Here is a 5,645-nt window from a genome sequence, read left to right as displayed (position 1 = left end):
TGATACGGTTGAAAGTCTCTACTAGAGCCTTTCTTGTTTGACTAAGTATTTCCCAGCTTATACTTAGTTCAAACATTTACTTAGTTTTATACATATGGGTCGAAAGCCTTTTCAGGTCCTTCATGTTTAACATGGTGAATCCTCTACTCGTTTAAACATTTCATTAAGTCTATCTAATAATAGATCTTAATTCCCACTATGTACTAAGTGTCGCCTTTTTCTTGGTCCATTGTCGAAAATCCTTTCAAACCTAAGCATTTTGTATTTGAAACTCATTTCACAATAGAGTTCACAAACCTTTTGTTGGACCATACAAGATTGACCCTTGCTCCCACTAAACTTCTTGTTCATAAGAATTTCTATGATTCTCCATTAGCCAAACCTTTTATTGACTTTATGAGAATGCATGTTCCAATTCCTACATGCAATGCTTCATTTAATCCCACAATGGATTTCTTGAGCTTGTTTTCAAATCTAGCATTTAAGAATTACAAAACCCTTAGACTATTTCCATAGTCTCTTCCGAAATCCAATTTTAGGAAGGCGGTTTCGTATTTTGCCATATTTCATATGCGCAATTTTGCTAGAACAATCACGAAAAGACTTTAGCGTTCTGATTGGTGAATAGGTTTTTATTAAAATCAACGCTGTGAATTAATTGTATCCTTTTCGACCAATCTAGCTTTGTATGCTTATGCATTTCCATATTTGTCTGTTTTCTCCTTGAAAACTTATTTGCGATTGATGGGTCTGTCACCCTTCACGCAAAAGAATCAAGTTCCAAACATGATTTACAAACATGGAGTCTATTTCGGATTTTATAGCCTCTAACCATTATTCGGAATTTGGATTTGTTGTAGCTAATTCACAAGACACTATTCCCTCACCATCCAATGGTGAATAGTATGCTTGTAAGTCTTAGGTTTATTTATAGGATTCAATCCAAGCCTTTGGTGAATTCTATACCTATACGGGGTAATAGGTTGAGCATTTACATTGTCTCACTACTACAAAAATAGGCAAAGAGATCTATTAAAAGAGACATGTTACAAGACTTAACAGGTCTCTTTGGTCAAAAAGACCTGTTGTTACTGATAACAGGTCTCTAATGAGCTTTTTGTTGGCGGGAAAAAAACAAAGAGACCTGTTGTTAGTGTTAAGAGGTCTCTTTGTTTTTATTATTATTTTTTTAATCTTAAAATTATTTATGATTTCTTGTATACTAGTATTACATGTACACTAGTATCAAATACTAAGAAACATCCTACAAATATTGTGTAAAATTTTGTTAAAAATAATAAAATAAAAATTAAAGACTATTAACTTCCTTTTTTTTTTTTTTTTTTTGAGGAAATGTGTACTACGCTACTACTAATTTTCTTAGAGTAGTACACATTTCCTCCCAACAAAAAAAAATTAGAGTAGTAGTACACGTAATACTAGTATCCTATTATCTTAGAGTTGTACACTAATTATCTTAGACTACACTTCTTAACAAAAAAAAAAAAAAAAAAATTAGAGTAGAGTAGTAGCACTGTAGCATAGCAGTTTCGTCTTCCTCCTCCAAAAACCCAAACCCTTGAACTTCCATGGTTTCCCTCCCAAGTTTTTCACCACCTAATTAGAGGCGATCGTTTTTAAGAGTGTGTCCACCATCATCTACTTTGTAAGGCCGCTACCGTCGTCTAGTTTACAAGGCAACCACCATCTGAAGTGTACTCGGGTCACGACTATCAACCACTCTATTTCAAGCGATTGTACAAAGGTAAGTCGTTCGCATTCCGAGCCACGTCCCCCAACCACAATTCAAATTCGTTCTTGTTTCATTGTTCACTATTAATTATTGATAAAGTTTGTGAAAAAATGATTATGATTTGTGATTTGATATGGTTATCTTTAGGCCTTACACAGACGTAATAAACAACACATATCTGAGCCCCTAATTGATTTTCTTATTATATTAAAACTCAATAGAGATTGAAAAAATATCATATCAGTAGCACTGAATAATTTTTAAGAAATCAAAATCAAGGAATTCATTTGTGTGAAAAAGAGAATTGGAAAATAAGATTTACTTTTTCTCGAGTTTTATACAAAGAAAGACTTGTGGAATTCAATTGATTTATTTGTTCTTGTTTAACATGCTTAATGCAAATGGAAAAACTTACATATTTAGAGGAAAATCAACACAAGTTTCTATATGCTTATGTACCCTCTACAATATGTAGAATGAATAGATTAAATCTGGTAAAAGAAGGGAGGAAATACGAAGTATATTCTCATTCCCGCTGCAATGCTCATTCCCGCTGATAAGGTGTTAACTGGTTTAAATTCTGGTTTGTTGCCTAATTATCATCCAGGAATATGTAGTTTTCAAAAATTTGTTCGTCGTAAATCTCATGCTTTGTATCCTGGCTTCTGAATTCTGACCAAGGCTTTTTATGTTTTCTTGTATTGTTCTTCTGAGTTTTGACCAAGCCTAAATGCCTAATGCAAATCGTTATCTGAGTTTAGGGACTGTGATACAAACATATACATAAATCTTCGGGCATCATTATGAAATTATCTCTCTGTTTAGATATAGTTGTCATGTTGCCCAATCCTATCATGATTAAGGATCTAACATAATTTCATTCAGATACCTACCTTATATTAGTTCCTTTATTTCAAAAGGGGTGTATGTCCGTTGCTATTAGAAACACATGAAAAGTTTAGGGCAAAATCTTGTGTTAAATTTCAATCATCTATATATATGGTACAAAGAGACTCCCAATGCCCTAATGTAAAGCAGAAGCTACTTTTTTTAACAAATTGTGCTTTGCCTAGAGCCTTCTTAAAGATTTGATCGGTTATACTGTACAATTACTATTCAATATTCACCATTGATTTTTGCTAATATAATCACTATCATTATGTGTAGTATGCATTGGAGGTTAGCTGTGTTATTAGTCCTTGGAATGGACTAGTGTGCTGGTTAGATCTAGCCGGGGAAGAAAACGAGATCAATGAGTTTGCTAAAAAGATCATAAATGAGTACGTGTTAGAGTGATTATCCAACATATATGTTTTTTGTATTATATATGCTCTATTATTAATTATTCATTTCATTATTTTTGTCAAACAATGTCACAATTCTATAGGGGATTAAAAAATTTCAACATGGTCCATCGAAAGGACATTAAGAAGGTAAAAAAGGATCCATATATTGAGTGGAAGCAACCTAAGGTATGTCATTTTAGTTTATACTCTTGATATTAAAAGAATAATGTGTTATTTAAATGCTTGTGTTATAATGTCAAATATTCATGCATTTAAAATTTGAATGTCTTTTTTAACAGTGTCCTCGACAACCTCAATACTCCAAAGTTTGTGGATACTATGTTTGTTGCTATATGCTTGAGATTATACAGAAAAGTGTATTGTGGGTTTCTGATAAGGTATGTTTAATCTGATTTATGTATTGCTTTTTGATGTGAATTCATGTAGATAGTTCAAAATCTTTATTTCTATAGCTTGGTTTATCATTACCTTGTTGACTAAGTATCTTGAATATAGGAAAAAAACAATTATGTCTCTTGACTTATTTCGAGCTTCTAAATATGCAAGCTTTTGTTCTTTTTTTTTCTTTTTTTGGTAAGTAAGAAATTTTATTAATACCAAAGAGAAGAGGGCAAGCCCTCAAGATTACAACGGCTAAACAGCCCAAAAAACACACAAAAACACATGGCACACCCAATCCTACCCAACTGCCTATACACAAAAAGTTGATAACAACAATGGGCCAAAAGAACAACAAGCCCAAAAAAAAAACTAATAAACAACAGAACAACAGCAAACAAGAGTTCTACCCCACACAAAAACACGCCCAAGGGAAGCAAAAGCCTCAGGCAACCAGAACAAAAGACGTTGAAACCAAAAAGGGCAGCAACCAAACACAGAAACCAAAACAAATCAGGCACACCACGAGCCTAAACTGTCAGAAAACTGAACAACCAGAAGCAAAGAAAAAGCCTCCAACGACCCTACCAACACCAGATCACAACACACAGCAAGCAAGCCTAAAACAGGCTGCTAACAGGACATTCTGCTGAAATAGCTACCCATACAGAGAGTAGCAGCAGACTCCATCTCTTTCTTTCCCATACAGGACAATATTGTCATCAACATGTTGGAGCTCTTCAGCACTGCTACATGCAGCAGCTACCAGCATCTTCATCCCACCTTAAACAGCCCCTTTTCTGGTTCTGTCTTCTATCCCCCCCCCCCCCTTCGAATTAATCCCACCAGCCTAGAAGGATGCTGAAACTTCCTGCCAGGATCATCTACTTTCTTGCCAGCATGTTGCACGGTCTCCACCTTTTCCTAGCCATGGATTCAGTAGGCTGCTTCCAACCCTTTTTCTTAGGACAGAAGTTCACCATATGTCCATACAAAAGAAGCATGTGACAGGTTGAGCCATATTTTCTGTTTCACACTTTCACTGTTTTCATCAAGAAATTCAATATGTTCGTACAGTTGCTGCTTTGCAGGGAAAATTTACCCCCAAATGGCTCATAATCATGACATTGCATATTTCAACCCATATCATTATATTCATTTGTTTGTATGTGTAATTATTTTTTTAATATAGTTATAATATAACATTATTTTCCATTATTATTATGAATGAGTTATGACTATATACGGCGATTTATTGTTTATCTTGCAGTTTTTTAAAGCGGACCCTGTACATAATCAACTGAAAATATTGACGAAATTAGAGACTTGTGGGCTAAGTATGTTCTAGAGCTTGAACAAGATGATGTTAATGAAGGAAATGAAGATGGTATAGACATTGAGTGAGTTTATTTTGTCCATTACTTTTGGGAAAAGTATTGCGATTTTTAGAATTTTTTGTATAGTACTTTTGGAGCTTATCTTAGATAGCATGGAAATTAAATGAGTGGTTTAAATTTTTGGGGAATACTGGATTTTTTTTCTGCAGATGTTGTATAGTATTTTTGGAGGTTATACTATAATTATTGGATATTTGTAAAAGTGTTTATCAACTTTTGTTTATTATTGTATGTTCCATGAATATTATAAAATTATGGAGTAATGTATATGATGTGCATATATATAGCAGGTGAAAAATATAGGTACAAATATCCTACAGGTGTCATACAGGAACAAATACAACTCATATACCGTACAGGAACAAATACAAATATAATTGGATTTTGGGAAATTTTTTTTTAAAAAAAGTAACAAAGAGACCTGTTATCATTACTAACAGGTCTCTTAAATAACAACTATGAGACCTATTGGCCATGGTAACAGGTCTCTTTGCTTTCTAAAATATATAAAATAATCACGCGCAAAGAGACCTGTTGTCTCACTTCTTAGGTCTCTTATTAATACCAAAGAGACCTGTTCTATTAACCAGGTCTCTTAACCAAAGAGACTTGTGAGCTAGAGACCTCCAAAGAAGAGGTCTCTTATGCCTATTTTAACAGGTTTCTAAGGCATATTTTGTAGTAGTGTCTGTTTGTTTCTGACCAATCTTATCAGCTGCTTCTAAAGCATTTTGATTGTTAGTTTTATCAGGTTGACACGGTTGCTCGTCCTCTCGAACATCGTCGAGTTCGATTTTCCTCCCACTTGTC

At 33.9% G+C, this 5,645-nt stretch overlaps 1 long non-coding RNA gene across 1 annotated transcript; it reads left to right on the top strand.

Moving 5' to 3' along the window:
- The first annotated feature begins 1,343 nt into the window (after window positions 1–1,343).
- Window positions 1,344–5,104, top strand: LOC110724404. Its single transcript, XR_002511977.1, has 5 exons — window positions 1,344–1,765; window positions 2,921–3,033; window positions 3,141–3,225; window positions 3,339–3,437; window positions 4,709–5,104. It is a non-coding gene; the product is annotated as an uncharacterized LOC110724404 (long non-coding RNA).
- The last annotated feature ends 541 nt before the right edge of the window (window positions 5,105–5,645 follow it).

Source organism: Chenopodium quinoa, unplaced genomic scaffold, assembly GCF_001683475.1.
Source record: "Chenopodium quinoa cultivar QQ74 unplaced genomic scaffold, ASM168347v1, whole genome shotgun sequence".
In the NCBI taxonomy this organism is placed as follows: domain Eukaryota; kingdom Viridiplantae; phylum Streptophyta; class Magnoliopsida; order Caryophyllales; family Amaranthaceae; genus Chenopodium; species Chenopodium quinoa.
The sequence above is the reverse complement of the archived record's forward strand: the minus strand, read 5'-3'. Positions and strand labels throughout refer to the sequence as shown.